This window comes from Mustelus asterias, chromosome 2, assembly GCF_964213995.1.
Source record: "Mustelus asterias chromosome 2, sMusAst1.hap1.1, whole genome shotgun sequence".
Taxonomy (NCBI): domain Eukaryota; kingdom Metazoa; phylum Chordata; class Chondrichthyes; order Carcharhiniformes; family Triakidae; genus Mustelus; species Mustelus asterias.
In genome coordinates, this window is record NC_135802.1 from 39,338,471 (window position 1) to 39,359,239 (window position 20,769).

The following is a 20,769-nucleotide window of genomic DNA, read 5'->3' on the forward strand; positions in this document are numbered from 1 at the left end:
GGAAAGGAGAGAGTATAGAATGTAGTGTTACAGTCATAGCATTTTGTTTTGCAGTTGTCCTGGTATCTGGTCTGAAATATTCCTGAGTGGTATTCCATTTCTGCAGTGATGAAATTGAATAGAGAAAGATCAACTTAATACGAGGTAGGTCTGATGGCAGCAGGGAAGAAGCTGTTCTTGAGTCGGTTGGTATGTGTCCTCAGATTTTTGTATCTTTTTTCCCGATGGAAGAAGGTGGAAGAGAGAATGTCCGGGGTGCATGGGGTCCTTGATTATGCTGGCTGCTTTTCCGAGGCAGAGGGAAGTGTGGACAGTGTCATTGGATGGGAGGCTGGTTTGAGTGATGGACTGGGCTTCGTTTACGACCCTTTGTCGTTTCTTGCGGTCATGGACAGAGGAGGAACTGTACCAACCTGAGATACAACCAGAAAGAATGCTTTCTATGGTGCATCTGTACGAGTTGATAAGAGCCGTAGTGGGCATGCCAAATTTCCTTAGTCTTCTGAAAAAGTAGAGACGTTGGTGGACTTTCTTAACTATGGCATTGGCATGGAAGGACCAGGACAGGTTGTTGGTGACCTTGGGCACCTAAAAACCTGAAGCGCTCAACCATTTCTAATTCGTCCCAGTTGATGTAGACAGGGGCATGGTCCTCCACTACGCTTCCTGAAGTCGATGACTATTTCTTTCGTTTTGTTGACATTGAGGCAGATATTATTGTCATAGCACTAGTTCACCAGATTCTCTATCTCTATCCTTTACTCGGTCTCGTCATTGTTTGAGATCTGACCCACTATGGTAGTATCATCAGCAAACTTGAAAATCAAGTTGGAGGGGAATTTGGTCATAGGTGTATAAGGAGTATAGTCAGGGGCTGAGGACAATGTCTTGTGGGGCACTGGTGTTGAGGATGATTGTGGAGGAGGTGTTGTTGCCTATCCTTGCTGATTGCAGTCTGTGGCCTCGGAACTGCAGGATCCATTCGTAGAGGGAGGAACCGAGCCCCAGACCACGGAGTTTGGAGATGGGTTTTGCAGGCATAATGGTGTTGAAGGTTGAGCTGTAGTCGATAAATAGGAGTCTGAAATAGGTGTCTTCATTATCTAGGTGCCCCAGGGTTCAGTGCAGGGCCAGGGAGATAGTGTCTGCTGTAGACCTGTTGCGGCGGCTCAGTGGTTAGCACTGCTGCCCCTCAGCGCCAGGGACCCAGTTTGATTCCCAGCTTGGGTCACTGTGCGGAGTCTGCACATTTTCCTTGTGTCTTCGTGGGTTTCCTCCCACAGTCTGAAAGACATGCTGGTTAGGTGGATTGGCCATGTTAAATTCCTCAGTGTACCCAAACAGGCGCTGGAGTGTGGCGACTGGGGGATTTTCACAGTGACTTCATAGCAGTGTTAATGTATGCCTATTTGTGACACTAATAAATAAACTGTCAAAAAACTTTGTGGCAGTAGGCGAACTGTAGTAGATCCAGGCAATCTGGAAAGCTGGAATTGATTCGTGCCATGTCTGCCTGTATTATGTCTGTTAATTCCTCTTCCTTAAGAATACACAAGTAAAGTGCAAGTGTTGAATGTGGATAGTGTGAACTTAATGCCAGATGTTCTCCACCTTTCTATAAGGATTTTGGATTACCGTGTTATCTGATGTAGATAGCTCAACCTGCAGGCCAGTCACAAATTTTAATGAGAGACTTGAATCCTGTAGTTGTGCTTTGAACTGTCCATAGTTGGTGTCAGTACAACTGTGGACTGCATTCAGCAGTCAAGTGTTCAAAGTTTTGCAGGCACAGAAGTCCAGCTAAAATAATTGTAGCCATTTCTATGATGTATGGTAATGCCACTGCACTATTATGGCCCTGGAAAGTAATAGAGACATTTCATATTCAACAAGAGGTCAAAGAGTAAGTATCACGATGAGGCTTATACTAGAATCACAACTGTAAGAAAGCATAGAATGCTGTAACCTGCTGGCATATCTTTCACGGTAAATGAGCTGGTCACAGCACTAATATTCTGGAAACCAATAGTATGGGAACAAAAGAGAAGTTGGCCTCAAATTAAGCACAAGTTTCAACTTACGATATGTAAATGATCAAGAATTATTGTTATGCCTGATGAATAGAGAGGTGCATTCCAGTGATCATCAAATGATTACCTTGAAGATTAATAAGTCTTAATATAGTCAAGAAATGGATTCTTGATTAACTGTGTAATGGTTTATAATTTCCAATATACACATGACTACGTGTTTTGTTTGTTATCCAGTTTCCTGTCATATTGCTATGTTAGCTATTAATACCAACAAATTATATCAACAAACATCCAAAGCAGCACTATATGAAATGTTTTTCAAAAATTAAATCTACTGAGCACCATATTTCATAAAACATCTCATCAACGGACTTGCATTTTACAAATCCATGCTGGTTGATCTTAATTAACCCTAGTCTTTGTAAATGTGTACAAATTTTAGCCCATATAATCACCTCCAGAAGGTCAATCACTACCAATGAGCTTTTTCCCTTTTGTGTTCAGTGGTTTTATGCTGTTAACCCTCACTAACCTGGTGTTGTGAGACTTCTTACTATGCTAACCCTCACTAAGACAGAGCCACAGAGTAATCAATGGAGTACCAGCTGAGCCACAAGCAAATGGACATAGAGTAGCTAAAGTTACAGAGTAGAATGCATGGCTGAAAGAATCGGTGTGGAAGAAATGGGTTTTGATTCATGGGATAGTGGAACCAGTACTCTGGGAAGAGGGAGCTGTACCATTGGGCAGCACGGTAGCACAGTGGTTAGCACTGCTGCTTCACAGCTCCAGGGACCTGGGTTCGATTCCCGGCTTGGGTCACTGTCTGTGTGGAGTTTGCACATTCTCCTCGTGTTTGCGTGGGTTTCCTTCGGGTGCTCCGGTTTCCTCCCACAGTCCAAAGATATGCGGGTTAGGTTGATTGGCCACACTAAAAATTGCCCTTAGTGTCCTGAGATGCGTAGGTTAGAGGGATTAGTGGGTAAATATGTAGGGATATAGGGGTAGGGCCTGGGTGGGATTGTGGTCGGTGCAGACTCGATGGGCCGAATGGCCTCTTTCTGTACTGTAGGGTTTCTTTCTTTCTTTCTTTCATTGGGATGGCTGTTACTTGAACTGGGCTGACTAATGCATTGGCAAATCAGAGCAGGTTTTAAACTAAACGGTGGGGGCGGTGGGTGGAGGATAAAGGTAAAGGTTCTTTATCTGAAAGCACAAGGATTCATAACAAGATGATTGAATTGAAAGCACAATAGTTGAGTATGAAATGATGGCCATTACAGAGACATGGGAAGTAATCTTAACAAAATAATTATTGGTGCCAAATGAACGTGAAAACGGGAGAAAATCACACCAATTTTTTGGGTGAGCCCACAGATGCAATCTTATGGCACTTAGAATAAAGAATAATCCCAAATGTGATTCTCAGCAGTAGAGGGGGTGGAGCCTATTTAGTCTGGGAAGTCGGCTGCTGAATGCTAGGACCGCTATTGCATATGTGCCCTTGTCTCCCAGTGCATTGTGTACACTCTGCCCCAACCCTCGCTGATCGCTGGCCCCGATTTCTCTCTCACCACCGGCGTAGTACTAATGTATAGTACACCCCCCTAAGTCCGCATCATGGGCCTGGTCCCTTGAGGTGCCACCCATCCCCTTAGGACTTGCCCCTCGGCACTACCTGCTGCCTGGTGGACAGTGTCAGGTTGGCACTGTCCACCCTTGCCCACCCAGGGGACTTCAATGGCCTCCGGTCCCACCGCATTTCCTGGACATGAGGCTGACTTTTGCCAGCAGAACGTGGCCGGTATCATTGTGAGAGGCAGGAAACAAGGCACAAAGCTATTTTCTTCGGCTCGCATCTGAGTGTACCAACTCACCATGCAGATCCACCGGTGTCACGAGCTGGTAAGATTGTCCCCATGGCTGCAAAATGGTCATGGCTGGGACCTGAATATTCAAGATTACTTGAGATGGCGGAATGACAGAAAGAAAGGAAAAGGAGATGGCGTAGCTCTGTTAATGAAGGAAAATAACATCCAAGTAATTGGTGTTTGTGTGAAACATACTGCAATAATTATGGGAGTGTTTATATATTGGTCAATTGGATGAATCAAATTGGCAAAAGCAACTTGAAGGATGAGAAAATAGAGTGTATTCTGTTTCTTCGAACAATGTGTTCTGGAATCAACCAAGGAACAGGTTGCATAGTCCCAGATGTAAAACAACGAGAGAGTAATGATTTCTCATAGAGGTTCCTCAAGATGTGATCCTAACATGATAGAATTTAATATTCAGTTTGAAAGTGAGAAATCTTTGTCTGAAACAAGTTCCGTTAGCTTAAGCAAAGGCAACTACAGCAGTATGAGGACAGAGCTGGCAAAAGCGGATTGGGAAAATAGATTAGAAGTAAAATGGTGGAGAAAAACGGGTAGGCATTCAAGCATTGGTGCCTTGCATTGTGATTGGTGAGAATAACTGCCCTTGAAATCAAGGCAACACTTAACTGGGTATGGTATTAATGGGCCCTGAAAAAAAATTGGAATCATTGGGAATCGGGGAAACCCTCTTGCTGGTTGGAATCATACCTGGCACAAACAATGATGGTGATTGGAGGTCAGTCACCTCCGTTCCAGGACATCACTGCAGGTACACCTCATGATGGTGTTCTAAGTGAACGGGGAGACAGTGGCATAGTAGTATTATCACTGGAAAACTAACCCAGTAATCTGGGGACCCAAGTTCGAATTCCACCACAGCAGATGATGAAATTTGAATTCAGTAGAAATCTGGAATTAAGTTTAATGATGACCATGAAACCGTTGTTGTAAAAACCCATGTGGTTCACTCATGTCCTTTAGGGAAGGAGATCCACCATCCTTACCTGGTCTGGCCGACTGACTCCAGCCCCAAAGCAATGTGGTTGACTCTGAAATGCCCTCGGGGGTGAGCAAAAAATACTGGTCCAGCCACTTATGCCCACATCCCACGAACAAATAAAAAAAATCCAACTATCTTCAGCTGCTTCATCAATGACATTCCTTCCATCATAAGGTCAGAAGTAGGAATGTTTGCTGATGAAGACGGTGTTCAACGCCATTTGCGACTCTTCAAGATACTGAAGCTGTCCATGTCCAAATGCAGCTGGACCTGGCTTGGGCTGGCAAGTGATGAGTAACATTCATGCCACACAAGTGCTAGGCAATGGCCATCTCCAGCAAGACATAATGTAACCATTGCCCCTTGACATTCAATGGCGTTTCTATTACTGAGGTCCCTATCTGCTTCAAGAAGACAACCATCATCCCTGTGCCAAAGAAAAGCCAGGCCACGTGCCTTAATGACTGCCATTTGGTGGCTCTGACATCCATCATTATGAAGTGCTTCGAAAGGTTAGCCATGGCATGCATCACTCTGGTCTCACAGATTGCATGAATTGACTACAGTTTATCGCTGCAGCAGGTCCATAGCAGACACGATCTCCCTGGTCTGGTCATCAGGGCTCTTATCATTCTCCACAGGTGCTGTCAGACCTGCTGAGACTTTGCAACATTTTCTGTTTTTGTACCATCTCCCTGGCCCTCCACTCAACTCTGGAACATCTGGATAACAAAGACACTTGAGCCAGACTTCTGTTCATTGACTACAGCTCCGCCTTCAACACCATTATCCGAACAAGACTCATCTCCAAACTCTGGCCTCGGGCTCGGCACCTCCATCTGCAACTGGATCCTAGCCTTCCTAACACACTGACGGTAATCAGTGAGGATAGGCAATGACACCTCTGGTACCAAGGCTCTGCCCTCAGCTCATTATACACCTATGACTATTGGCCAAATTGCGCTCCAACTCCGTATTCAAGTTTATTGATGACACCACTGCAGTGGGTCGGATCTCAAACAATGTCGAGACGGAGTACAGGAAGGAGATGGAGAATTTGGTGAAATGGTGCGATGACAATCTCTCCCTCAATGTCAGTAAAACGAAGGAAATAGTCATCGACTTCAGGAAGCAGAGTGGAGGACATGCCCCTGTCTACATTAACGGGGCTGAAGTGGGAATAGTCGAGAGCTTCATGTTTCTATGTGTCCAGATTACCAACAACCTGTCCTAGTCCCTCCACGCTGATGCTAAAGTTAAGAAATCCCACCAATGATCTACTTTCTCAGGAGGCTAAGGAAATTCGGCGCGTCCACTACATCTCTCTCCAATTTTTACAGATGCACCATAGAAAGCTTTCTTTCCAGTTATATCAGCACTTGGCATGACTCCTGTTCTGACCAAGACCGCAAGAAGCTACAAAGTGTTGTGAATGTAGCCCAGTCCATCACGCAAACCAGCCTCCCATCAGCCAGAATAATCATGGACCCTATGCATCCCGGGCAGACTCTGTTCCACCTTCCTCTGTCAGGGAAAAAGATACAGAAGTTTGAGAACGCGTACCAACTGACTGAAGAACAGCTTCTTCCCTGCTGCCATCAGATGTTGGAATGTACCTATCCTTTATTAAACAATGTTTCTCTGCACCCTAACTATGACTGTAACACATTCTGCACGTTCTCCTTTCCTTCTCCCCTATGTATTCTATGAATGGTATGTTTTGTCTGTATAGCATGCAAGAAAGAATACTTTTCACTTATGCAATACATGTGACAATAAATCAAATCAAACATGTAGCTGGGTCATTGAATAAGTTCAAGTTTCATTTGGATGGATTTTTGATCGACAAGGGAGCCTGGTTTATGTGTGATGAGCAAGAAAGTGGAGTTCAGGGCACAATTAGACTAGCCATGACCTTATTGAATGGCAGATCAGACTCAATGAGCCAGATGGCCTACTTCTGCTCCTATTTATTATGATCTTAGAAATACTTCAATACTCACATGCAAATTGAATATCCATGCACTTAGGAAATATTGCAACTTAAGTCTCGGTGATTTATTCCCCAACATTATCAAGGTCCAGTTTTTTCCCCCTCATAGTTCTTTTGTGATGATCTAATTTTCACCTGGTGTGACCTTTTCAGTTATTGTTTATGAATTTTGAAACTTTACAATGTTCTCATCCGTGTTAGTTCCACTTTGACCTCTCATCCCCTTTATGTTTATAAAACCCTTGACTGTTTCTTTTGACTTGAATCTTCAATTTGGATAAATAATACATTTAATTGCCTACACAATAAATGCCTGCACACACCTATATTATCATTTGCATCCTGATACAACCGTCCGTGCCATTTACTAACAATCTGAGGTTATGTGTAGTGTAATGTTAGTTTTGACCTCCTCATGCAGGATGCCAGAGGCAGATGGTGCTGCTGGAAGATGGAATTGAGCCTGTTTGGGCAGGAGTAATCTGAATGATGGGGTCAGTTTGCTTGATGGAGTAATCTTGCAAACAGGCTTCACTGTATTAGGTAGTGTAGACTAGAAGGGAAGAGCTGGCATTTTATTTACAACTTGGTTCAGAATTTCATTCAGGGCCTTCATTACTCTTTTTCTCCAGTGCTGATTTTGTTTGGGTTTGAGTGTTGGCATTTGCTTTGGCATAAAATTCACTGGAAATAATGTTCTTCTAAACTTTATTTTCTGTGATATCGGTTTAACTTCATCAATGTTTTCTTGTATGATCAAAGTAAAATACTGTGAATACGAGAAATCTTAAACCAAACAAGTACTGGAAAATTCAGCAGGTCTGGCAGCATCTTTGGGGAAAGAAATCAAGTTAACATTTCAAGTGGAATATGATTCTTGTTCGGAATTTCATTAACTGTTTCTCTCTGTCAGATAATGCCAGACCTGCTGAGTTTTCCCAGCACTTTCTCTTTTTATTGCAAATGATTTATTGTGCGGTTGTGTAGATTATTAATGAATAGAACTTTTGTTCATTTTAAGGAGCTTATTCGATATCTTGGCAAGCTTTTAATTTGATTTAAGTTTAGTACTTTATCGTTGCTTTTATTTCTGTATTTAAGAAGCAAGATTGGGAAAACTGGAACCAAGTGCTGAGAGAAGTGGAAGCCTTAATACCAGTCTAAATTCTAGTAGTTGTACACAAACTAATAGGACTGTTATTTTGAATGAAGAGCAGTACATCTATAACCAGCTGTCTCTGGTAGAGTTGAATATAATATACACGCAATTAATACTAGATTAATTAACTACCTGTACTGATACAATACCATTACCAGATTAAGCGCTGCGAATTGTATATTGAATCTGGCATTAATTGAGAGTCTCTAAATCATTTTAAGCATTCCTATAATTTGAGTCATAAAATCCCTACAGTGCAGAAGGAGGTCATTTGGCCCATCAAGCCTACACCGACAACATTCCTACCCAGCCCCTATCCCTGTAACCCGACACATTTACCCTGCTCATCCCCCTAACTTGCACAACTTGGGACTCTAAGAGTCAATTTAACATGGCCAGTCAACCTAACCCGCACATCTTTGGACTGTGGAAAGAAACCAGAGCACCTGGAGGAAACCCATACAGACATGGGGAGAATGTGCAAGCTCCACGCAGACAGTAACCCCCTGAGGCCAGAATTGAACCCGAGTCTCCGGCGCTGTGAAGTGCCAGTGCCAACCACTGTGCCACCGTGATTGTAGCACAGCATGCAGCCTCAGCTGCATTCATTTTCCGACGGTATTCTTAACTTATCAGCCATGATTGAAAGGCGGAGCAGACTCAGTGGGTGGAATGGCCTAATTTTGCTCCTGTATCTTATGGTTTTAGGGTATTACTCAGCTACATAACATGTCCAAAGTTTGAAGTACCAATACCAAGGTTCAGTTCACAGTTTGCATTCAACTTGTCACTGACGACTTAAAACTTTGCAAATATTTTCCAAAATATTTGAAAGGAAACTTTTTTTTAAATTCTAGTAAATTGGATGCTGTAGCATCTGCCTGCTTGTGGAATACTGGCATCTCATCTGGGAATGCATGTCGTGCTTTGCAGTACGTGGTTATTGGCTTCTTTCTTTGGTTGTCTTTCTATCCTGGCGTGCATATATGTTATTTTAAAACATTGTATGAAGCTATTTAGCTCTCTTATTTCAGAGACTGAAACTGTTTATTGATATCTGTGGTACAGTTAATTCTGCTCTATTAAGCACTTAGCATATATTAGCAGTTCAACTTTTTATGCCCTAAAGTGTCTGCCTTTCAAAAAACTGGATAAGTGAAACTTTTATGGCTTTTTGTTTTTTCTGGAAAGCTTGCTTGGATCGTTGTTTGTTGGAAACCTCAGCTTTGTTGGAAACCCTCACTTGCTGAACTATTTGAATGGTGTTGGTAATTCTCTTTATTCTGGGATAGTATGGATTTATGCACCTTAATTTTTACAAAGATGATTCCACTTGGACAAGTCAAAACATTGCATTTTAAAAAGCATTCCCTAAATAGAATGTAATTCATTTGGAGAGGCACATGTCCAAAACTGATGCTAGATAATTTGAGAAAGTATGATTTCCAGTCATCACTTGAAAAAAGATATTTCGATCTCTGGCCTCAGTTTTTCAAGATGCTTCCTGACCATCAGTCCTGTTGTTAGAAATCCCATTGCAGCTTGCTTAGTGTACTAGTTCATAACCTGGCGAGGTTTTCATCCACACGCAACCATCCAAGCACCAGTTTCATTGACCCTTCTGGTAAAGAGGACAAAGGTTGAAACAAGCCATGGCAGATGTTGGCAGAACTACAGGTAACAAGGTGAGCCAGCTGAGCTGAAGCCTCGTCTTTCTATATTCTGTGAACTGTTGATAAGATTCTTGAATCAGTTTTTGTTCTTGTACTTGACATTTGTTTACAGTTGTAGAAAAATGCGGCAAATAGAAACTTTTTGTGGGATTATCAGAAAAGTAAGCATGTCAGAAAAGGGTGAAATAGAATCATGAGGGGTCGACGTTTCAGTAGGGGAGCAGTTCAGGAACAGTGACCACAATTCAATAAGCTTTAAGGTATTGATGGATAAAGAGACCTCAAGTTAAGGTGCTAAATTGGGGGAAGGCTAATTACAACAATATTAGGCAGGAACTGAAGAATGTTGATTGGGGGCAGATGTTTGAGGGCAAATCAACATCTGGCATGTGGGAGGCTTTCAAGTGTAAGTTGATAGGGATTGAGGACCAGCACATTCCTGTAAGGATCAAGGATAAGTATGGCAAGTTTTGTGAACCTTGGATAACGAGAGATATTGTGAGCCTAGTCAAAGAGAAAAAGGAAGCATTTGTCAAGGCTGGGACGCTGGGAACAGATGAAGCAATTGTGGAATACAAGGAAAGTAGAAAGAAACTTGAGTAAGGAGTGCTAAAAGGGGTCACGAAAAATCATTGGTCAGCAGGATTAAGGAAAATCCCAAGGCTTTTTATACATATATAAAGAGCAAGAGGGTTGCCAGGGCGAGGGTTGGCCCATTCAAGGACAGGGGAGGGAATCTATGCATGGAGCCAGAGGAAATGGGCGAGGTATTAGATGAGTACTTTGCGTCAGTATTCACCAAAGAGAAGGACTTGGTGGATGATGAGTCTGGGAAAGGATGTGTAGATAGTTTGAGTCATGTTGAGGTCAAAAAGGACGAGGTATTGGGGTTCTTGAGAAACATCAAGGTAGACAGGGCCTGATGGTATATACCCCAAAATACTGAGAGGCAAGGGAGGAAATTGCTGGGGCCTTGAAAGAAATATTTGTATCCTCACTGGCTACAAGGGAGGTGCTAGAGGACTGGAGAATAGCCAATGTTGTTCCTTTGTTTAAGAAGGGTAGCAAGAATAATCCCGGTAATTACAGGCTGGTGAGCCTTAGGTCAATAGTAGGAAAATTATTGGAGAGGATTCTTCGAGACAGGACTTACTCCCACTTGGAAATAAGTGGACGTATTAGTGAAAGGCAACATGGTTTTATGAAGAGGAGGTCGTGTCTCACTAACTTGATGGAGTTTTTTGAGGAAGTGACGAAGATGATTGATGAGGGTAGGGCAGTGGATGTTGTCTACATGGACTTCAGTAAGGCCTTTGACATGGTCTCTGTCAGCAGACTGGTGCAGAAGGTGAAGTCGCAAAGAGCAAAGAACAGTACAGCACAGGAAAACAGGCCCTTTGGCCCTCTAAGCCTGTGCCGCTCCTTGGTCCAACTAGACCAATCGTTTGTATCCCTCCATTCCCAGGCTGCTCATGTGACTATCCAGGTAAGTCTTAAACGATGTCAGCGTGCCTGCCTCCACCACCCTACTTGGCAGCGCATTCCAGGCCCCCACCACCCTCTGTGTAAAAAAACATCCCTCTAATATCTGAGTTATACTTCGCCCCTCTCACCTTGAGCCCGTGACCCCTCGTGATCGTCACTCCTGATCTGGGAAAAAGCTTCCCACAGTTCACCCTATCTATCCCCTTCATAATCTTGTACACCTCTATTAGATCTCCCCTCATTCTCCGTCTTTCCAGGGAGAACAACCCCAGTTTACCCAATCTCTCCTCATAGCTAAGACCCTCCACACCAGGCAACATCCTGGTAAACCTTCTCTGCACTCTCTCTAATGCCTCTACGTCCTTCTGGTAGTGTGGCGACCAGAACTGGACGCAGTACTCCAAATGTGGCCTAACCAGCGTTCTATACAGCTGCATCATCAGACTCCAATTTTTATACTCTATACCTCGTCCTCTCAAGGCAAGCATACCATATGCCTTCTTCACCACCACCTCCACCTGTGTTGCCACCTTCAAGGATTTGTGGACTTGCACACCTAGGCCCCTGTGTTTCTATACTCTTGATGGCTCTGCCATTTATTGTATAACTCCTCCCTACATTATTTCTTCCAAAATGCATCACTTTGCATTTATCTGGATTAAATTCCATCTGCCAAATCGCATGGGATCATAGGTAAGCTGGCAAGATGGATACAGAATTGGCTCTGTCATAGAAGACAGAGGGTAGCAGTGGAAGGGTGCATTTCTGAATGGAGGGCTGTGACAAATGGTGCTCCACAGGGATCAGTGCTGAGACCGTTGCTGTTTGTAATATATATAAATGATTTGGAGGAAAATGTAACTGGTGTGATTAGTAAGTTTGCGGACGACACAAGGGTTGGTGGATTTGCGGATAGTGATGAGGACCATCAGAGGATACAGCAGGATATAGATCAGTTGGAGGCTTGGGCGGAGAGATGGCAGATGGAGTTTAATCCGGACAAATGTGAGGTAATGCATTTTGGAAGGTTTAATAAAAATAGGAAATATACAGTAAATGGCAGAACCCTTAGGAGTATTGATAGGCAAAGGGATCTGGGTGTACCGGTACACAGGTCACAAAGTGGCAATGCAGGTGGAGAAGATAGTCAAGAAGGCATATGGCATGCTTGCCTTCATCGGACGGGGCATTGAGTTTAAAAATTGGCAAGTCATGTTGCAGCTTTATAGAACCTTAGTTAGGCCGCACTTGGAATATAGTGTTCAATTCTGGTCGCCACACTACCAGAAGGATGTGGGGGCTTTGGAGAGGATACAGAAAAGATTTGCCAGGATGTTGCCTGGTACGGAGGGCATTAGCTACGAGGAGAGGTTGTGGAAACTTGGTTTGTTCTCACTGGAACGTCAGAGGTTGAGGGGAGACCTGATAGAAGTCTACAAGATTGAGAGGCATGGACAGAGTGGATAGTCGGAAGCTTTTTCCCAGGGTGGAAGAGTCAATTACAAGGGGGCAGAGGTTTAAGGTGCGAGGGGCAAGTTTTAAAGGAGACGTATGAGGCAAAGTTTTTACACAGAGGGTGGTGGGTGCCTGGAACTCGCTGCCAGGGGAGGTAGTGGAAGCAGATATGATAGTGGGTTTTAAGGGGCGTCTGGACAAATACATGAAACGGATGGGAATAGAGGGACATGGTCCCTGGAAGGGTAGGGGGTTTTAGTTCAGTCAGGCAGCATGGTCGGTGCAGGCTTGGAGGGCTGAAGGGCCTGTTCCTGTGCTGTAATTTTCTTTGTTCTTTGTTGTTCTATCACACTCCTTACTAGTGTCTTGTAGATAGTGGACAGGCCTTGGGGAGTCAGGAGATGAGTTACTCACTGCAGGATTGCCAGTCCCTGATCTGCTCTGATAGTGGGGAATTCAACAATGGTAATGCCATTGAATGTCATGCGACAATGGTTAGATTCTCTCTTGTTGGACATTACCATTGCCTGGCATTTGTGTGACACTGATGTTACTTGCCACTTGTCCACCCAAGCCTAGATATTGTTCATGTCTTGCTGCATTTGGGCATGGACTGCTTTCGTATCTGCGGAGTCAGGGATGGTGCTGAACATCATGCAGTCATCGGTGAACATTCCCGTTTCTTACTTTGTGATGGAAGGAAGGTCATTGGAAGATGGTTGGGCCTATGACGTTACCCTGAGGAACTCCTGCAATCATGTCTTGGAGCAGAGATGACTGACTTCCAACTACCACAATCGTCATCCTTTGTGCTCAGTATGACTCCAACCAGCCAAAGGGTTTCCCCAATTCCCATTGACTCCAGTTTTGCTAGAGATCGTTGATGCCATATATTTGTGATATATATAAATGATTTGGAAGAAGGTGTAACTGGTGTAATCAGCAAGTTTGCGGATGACACGAAGATGGCTGGAATTGCGGATAGCGAAGAGCATTGTCGGGCAATACAGCAGGATATAGATAGGCTGGAAAATTGGGCGGAGAGGTGGCAGATGGAATTTAATCTGGATAAATGCGAAGTGATGCATTTTGGAAGAAATAATGTAGGGAGGAGTTATACAATAAATGGCAGAGTCATCAGGAGTATAGAAACACAGAGGGACTTAGGTGTGCAAGTCCACAAATCCTTGAAGGTGGCAACACAGGTGGAGAAGGTGGTGAAGAAGGCATATGGTATGCTTGCCTTTATAGGACGGGATATAGAGTATAAAAGCTGGAGTCTGATGATGCAGCTGTATAGAATGCTGGTTAGGCCACATTTGGAGTACTGCGTCCAGTTCTGGTCGCCGCACTACCAGAAGGACGTGGAGGCATTGGAGAGAGTGCAGAGAAGGTTTACCAGGATGTTGCCTGGTATGGAGGGTCTTAGCTATGAGGAGAGATTGGGTAGACTGGGGTTGTTCTCCTTGGAAAGACGGAGAATGAGGGGAGATCTAATAGAGGTATACAAGATTATGAAGGGTATAGATAGGGTGAACAGTGGGAAGCTTTTTCCCAGGTCGGAGGTGACGATCACGAGGGGTCACGGGCTCAAGCTGAGAGGGGCGAAGTATAACTCAGACATCAGAGGGTGGTGGGGGCCTGGAATGCGCTGCCAAGTAGGGTGGTGGAGGCAGGCACGCTGACATCGTTTAAGACTTACCTGGATAGTCACATGAGCAGCCTGGGAATGGAGGGATACAAACGATTGGTCTAGTTGGACCAAGGAGCGGCACAGGCTTGGAGGGCCAAAGGGCCTGTTTCCTGTGCTGTACTGTTCTTTGTTCTTTAAGTCAAATGCTGCTTTGATGTCAGAGGCAGTCACTCCCACCTCGCCTCTGGAGTTGAGCTCTTTTGTCCATCTTTGAACCAAAGCTGTAATGAGGTTCGGAGCTGAGTGACCTTGGGACCCAAAGTTGAGAGTGTCAGTGAAGAAATTATTGCTAAGCAAATGCCATTTTCTAGCACTGTTGATGACCCCTTCCTCCTTTTACTGATGATTGAGAGTAGACTGATAGGGCTGTACTTGGCTGGATTGGATTTGCCCTGTTTTCTGTGTACAGGACATACCTGGACAATTTTCCACATTGCCTGGTAGATACCAGCGTTGGAGCGACACTGGAACAGCTTGGCTAGGGGCATGGCAAGTTGTGGAGCATGAGTTTTCAGAGCTGTTGAAGCTCATTGGCTACTCTTATGATCAGGTAAGGAGGGGTCAAATGGCTGCCCTCTTTTCCCACTCCTTGTTTTCCTGTAACGAGTTTTAGTGAAAAGGATATACTTGCCAATTCAGCAAGTGTTTAAGTGCTTCTGAGCCACCACCATGAAAGGAACTTTGTAGCAGGTTTTCTCGAGTTGTAACAAAAAAGAGGTTTAGCTAATGTCCGCACGCAAGCACGATCACCCATTGATTCAAACATGGTTCTTACAAGTGCATTCATTCTCCTTATAACTTTAATCAATTCAATTTTGGGAGTCTCTTCTCTCAACGAAGCTTCCATTGTTCAAGTGATTGAAGTTTATTTGCTTTGTAGTTTAGTGAGTTCATGTCTGGCAACCCCCTTTGGAATATTCCAAGTGATTGCCTTGATGCCTTGCTAATGGGGATAGGATATATGACTCACTGATTCTTCTGAGGTCATTGATCTTGATTGGACTTTGCAGATGTGGTGTCTCCATCTCAGTGGATTGATATATGGAGGCTACAGTGGTGAAAATTGGGTTGCCATCTTTGGCTGGGAGCTCTTTGTTTTTGAAGCGTCTGTGTTTTTGAAAGTTTAGCTCATATTTCCACACAGTGGATTAGAAAGTATCATTATTTGACATCAAGCATGCTTTCATGATGTGACCGTTTACCTACATCACCGGAATCACTGCACCCCCTGAATTGTTGCACATTGGGACATTCAGAACAAGTGTCTTAGAAATTACAGCTGGATATAATGTTGGTATTCAGATTGGACATGGGTAATTGAAGATTAATAAAAACCCCAGGTTTCGGGAAAGTTAGTTTTGAATAATAGGGTTGCAATTGGGGAAAATATATCAAGAAAATATCAAGGTGTGTGGAAAGGAGAAGAAATTGTGCCAAGTATATCCTTGGGTTATATGTTTTAAGAAAATGGCAAAACAGTTTTAAATTCAAATATAAATGCTAATGTGTATTTCCAATGAGAGAAAGAGAAGGTTATATGAAGCTGGAGGCAGGAACCACATGAGAACAAAATCAAAGGAATTTGGAATGAGAGAAGTATTATGAGTAAGAAGTCTCGAAACACCAGGTTGAAGTTCAACAGGTTTATTTGGAATCACGAGCTTTCGGAGCGCTGCTCCTTCATCAGGTGGCTCGTGATTCCAAATCAACCTGTTGAACTTTAACCTGGTGTTGTGAGACTTCTTACTGTGCCCTCCCCGGCATCTCCACATCAGAAGTATTATGGACAAGCTTGGTTTGAATTGAAGCAAATGTCTGAAGGAAGTGGGAGCTAACTTAATTTCATGCAGTTAACTTGGAGTTATAGAATGTAGGAAAATAGTGTTTTGATATAAGTATTCATAAGGATCAATCCCTACCTTTGCAAAGCATGGATATACATGGATTTGGGGTCAGAAAAAGCTGAAAAATGATCAGTTCCTGGAACTAGATGTTAGATACCTGGGTGAGTCTTTTCTTGTTCCTACATTCTTGTCTTGTGATCTCCACGCCAAATGCCTTTCAACACTTTACTGTTTAAATCATAAATTCTTGCCTTATGTCAGCATTTGTAAATTTTGTAAAAAATTCAATTCTGAAATTTAAACTGAAGGATTTACTTCAGCTATGAAATGTTTGGCAGCATCTGGAGGGGAAATATTAGCCAGGCTATGTTCAATGGAAAATTCATTTTTGACTTGATGTGAAAGTAGATTTTAATGTTCAGCCAAGGAAAGATGGCAATCTTGCTACATTTGATTACAGAATTTTATTGCAAGAAAGAGTCTTCAACTGAATATTATGAATTCCTTTCTGAAGCCCTAGAATCCCGACAGTGCAGAAGGAGGTCATTCGTCCATCAAGCCTGCACCGACCAGAATCCAACCAGGCCTTATCCCCGTAACCCCATCTATTTACCGTGTTAATCCCCCGACACTAAGGGACAATTTAGCATGGCTAATCCACCTAATTTGCACATCTTTGGATTGTGGGAGGAAATCGGAGCACCCAGAGGAAACCCTCACAGACACAGAGAGAATGTGCGAACTCTACACACAGTCACCCGAGGCAGGAATTGAACCTGAGTCCCTGGCACTGAGGCAGTAGTGCTAACCACTGTGCCACCCCATGCCAGTCCTATGTAACTTTCCACCTCATCATTAGATATAAATGACAAAGGTAAATTTCAAGTGTATACACTGGATTTATTCTGAATTATTCAGTTTACGGTTTAATGAATCCATCATTTAAAAAAATTATTTGTCCATGGAATGGAAGTGATGCTGGCTAGGCCAGTGTCTGTTGCCCATCCCTTATTGCCCTGAAGACGGTAGTAGTGAGCCACTGTCTTGAACTGCTGCAATCTATGTGATATGGGTAGACCCACAGTGGGATTAGGAAAGGGTCTGCAGGACTTTGATGGAGCAAAAGCGAAGGACTGGTGATATAGATCCAAGCCAGAAGGATGCGTGGCTTGAATGGGATCGTGGAGTTGGCAGTGGCGTTCTCAAGCACCTGCTGCCTTTGGCTTTCTTAAATGGAAGTTCTTTGGATGGTATTTTGTGGAGAAGATATTGACCCGAGAACAATATTGAACTTGGATAAAAATTGCCTTTATTTATTTTGTCTACACATAATAGAGCAGGGCAGAACATTCTTCTCAAGGTTTGGGTGAGATAAATAGAATGTAATAAGTTCATTCAGGCTACAGCTTCATACCTCACACCCCAATCTCAAAAACTATATCTGCATTCTCCTGCCAAAGAAAGAAATGGCTAGCCATAGAGTTTCCAGACATGCTTGCCTCCCCACGTCAATGGCGAAGACCTTTCCACCAACCTATTCTATTCCAGTCCATTTTCATCTCCAATTGTCCTGAATGTGGTGGCAGAGGTTTTAACAAATAATTGTGGCACAGATGCAGCTTGGAGGATGTATTTTTCTGTTCATCGTGACAGGTAATATTTGCCTGCACAGCGTTTGTAGAAGTAATTTGGGCTTCTGAGGCAACATTTTTGCTGTCACCTTTACGCAACTTGTTTAAAGTAGTATATGGAATTCTGAGCAATGAATCGGATTGCCATTAATTTTTAAGCTATGAGGAGAAAAGGCAAGAAGCCAGATTGGAGACTCATGGAGTCAGAGATCATGGAAGAAGCATTTTCACTATGTATGGACATGCAATTGCTCAGGTCGTGTTGTGTAGTACTATTACTGTGCTAAATGGGATTGGTTTTGAACAGATATAACAACTCCAGACTGGGCAACCATGAGGTGCTGTGAGCCATCAGCAGCTGTAGAATTGTACTTAACCACAAGCTGTAACCAGCATATCTCTCATTCTACCGTACTATATGGAGAGTGAGATTTTATAAGTGCAAAAATCCCCTCTGTCCAATACCTTTTTCAGCCTTTATCATCACCATTTGCATTCCCTTTGTCCAAAGCACTCCATCTTGTCTCCAAATCTCTCCACCCCCTCAGGGCCAACTGCCACATTCCTCAGGTAGTCCCCGAACAATTTGTACCTTTGTTCTGCCATTCACACATTCCGATCACTTAATGGACGTTTTTAGCACGTTTCTCAGCCTTGATTATCACCATTTACATTCCCTTGGTCCAATTACAGCCCCCAGCCACCCTTATAGTATAAATCTTGTCTGATTTTCTTTGCTTTCAACGCTGATGAAGGGCCATCCTGACTCGAAATGTTGGCTCTATTCTCTCTTCACAGATGCTGTCAGACCTGAGTTTCTACAGCATTTTCTGTTTTTGTCCCAAATAATGTCCACCTCTTTGAACATTGTGTTTGGATATGGTGAAAACTACAAATGGACACAACCAAAAACACTTCCTGGCAATCCCAAATAACATGCACAATAGATACAAACTTACCATTGAATTCATAGACATATGTAAATTAAGAACTATGGACAGCCTTCAATACACCAAATCCATTCACAATTTAAAACATTGAACAAGAGTGTGGATCAGCAACAGGTGCAGAAATAGTTAACATGTATTGATGATCTCTTCACTCAACATGCGTAGTGCTGAGAAACTCCTCTTCCTCTGCAATGATTGCTTGTTTGGCTTACTCAAAGGAATGTTTACAAATAATTCAAGATAAAAGATATCCGTTACTAATAAGCCAGGAAATTATGTTTGGCGTTGTGGGCAAAGAGTTGGGAAGGTGGCGGGCTTCAAATTTGCGGGGAGAAGGGGATGATGGAATGGGTTTTGGGGGACATAGTTGGATACTGAGGTTGGGGGGGGAGGGATTCTTGATGGAGAAGAGTTTCCTTTTTCCCTGTCATTAGTTTTCCTCCTTTGTCTGCTTTTGGGTGGTCTCCTGGTTCTTGGGGCTTCTCATACTGCAGTTGCTACCACAAAATGGCAAATCATGATTTTCCGCAATCTTGGACGTAACCTTGGTGCGCTAATTGTAATACATTTGCTGATGTTAACTGGACCAATGTCTCCAGATTCAACTTTGTTGAATACTTCCAATGAGTGTTGGAATTCCTATACCATTGATGAGTTACTAAGGGAATTGTAGCTCTCTTTAGTGACCTCACTGTGTTGTCCTCACCAAACTGAAAACCAAGTTGTAATTCTTTCATTTCAGATTTCCACCATTCCACAGTATTTTGCTTTTTTTTGTACTTTTATTCCAATTCAATCAAATCAAGTCCAATTCAGAGTCTCAACAAGTTGAGACATTCCCGGTCCAAGCTGACAAGACAGGGCTCTCACCTCCTGTCTTGGGCTTGATCTACATGATCCAAGCTGATTGGAGTCGGCATAGCTCCTCATCCAAGGCTTAATCTCATTTGCATCTTAGCCAAAAGGCCGAGATGCTGCTTTTAAAAATTGCTTCAAATGAAGCTAAAATGTAACCTAATGACTTCAACCAAGCACAGCATGTCGATACTACACTTGATCTTAGCCAAAAGGCCGAGAAGCGATAGTATTTTGCTTTTATTTTAGCACTTGTTTATATTAATCTGCTGCTGACCCTCACCATTGAATAAATCAAGGTCATATTTGAAGATATACTGTCAAAGTGCAAGTGTTCTATAGAATTGCACATTAATGTGGCCGACACATACAACATAGGGCTAAAACTTCTTGTGACTTGCAATCATCTTCAGAATCCTCTGTGCATGTCATTTCAAAGATTCTGCCTCTCCACTTTAGGCAGTTCATCACATAATAGTTTGAGTTGCATCTGAAGCACCTATTAACTGTTTATTCACCTATTATTGCTGTTCCAGTTTTGTGTTTTGTTGCCCCCCTTGTCCTCACCCTCTAATCCACCAGCCTCCACATTGAGTGGATTATCTTCCACCATTCCGGCCACATCCAGAGTGATGTCACCACCGACCACATCTTACCCTCCCCTGTGACGCCACTGTTTAAAAAGAGGAGGTAGACAAAAGGCAGGTAACTATAGCCCGGTTAGCTTAACTTCTGTAGTAGGGAAAATGCTTGAACCTATCATCAAGGAAGAAATAGCGAGACATCTGGATATAAATTGCCCTATTGGTAAGATGCAGCATGGGTTCATGAAGTGAAGGTCACGTTTGACTAATTTGGTGGAATTCTTTGAGAACATTACATGTGCAGTGGACAGTGGGGAACCTGTGAATGTGGTGTATCTGGATTTCCAGAAGGCATTTGACAAGGTGCCGCACCAAAGACTGCTACGTAAGATAAAGGTGCACGGTGTTACTGGTAATGTATTAGCATGGATAGTGGATTGGTTAGCTAACAAAGCAAAGAGTGGGGGTAAATGGGTGTTTTTCTGGTTGGCGATCAGTGACTAGTGGTGTGCCTCAGGGATCAGTGTTGGGACTGCA

The 20,769-nt window shown here is 43.2% G+C and overlaps 1 protein-coding gene and 1 non-coding gene across 6 annotated transcripts in view; one reads left to right on the forward strand and one right to left on the reverse strand.

Moving 5' to 3' along the window:
* mpp7a (MAGUK p55 scaffold protein 7a) overlaps positions 1-20,769 on the forward strand; it is a 449,393-nt gene that overhangs the window by 122,589 nt on the left and 306,035 nt on the right. Inside the window, exon 3 of one of the 5 annotated variants that reach the window (XM_078233787.1) lies at positions 55-144. The exons of the other annotated variants lie outside the window; for them this stretch is intronic. The gene's annotated coding sequence lies outside the window, so the exon portion shown is untranslated. The remainder of the gene's footprint in view (positions 1-54; positions 145-20,769) is intronic. 5 annotated transcript variants of the gene reach the window in all.
* LOC144482170 (U2 spliceosomal RNA) lies at positions 19,678-19,876 on the reverse strand. Its single transcript, XR_013495888.1, has one exon. It is a non-coding gene; the product is annotated as a U2 spliceosomal RNA (small nuclear RNA).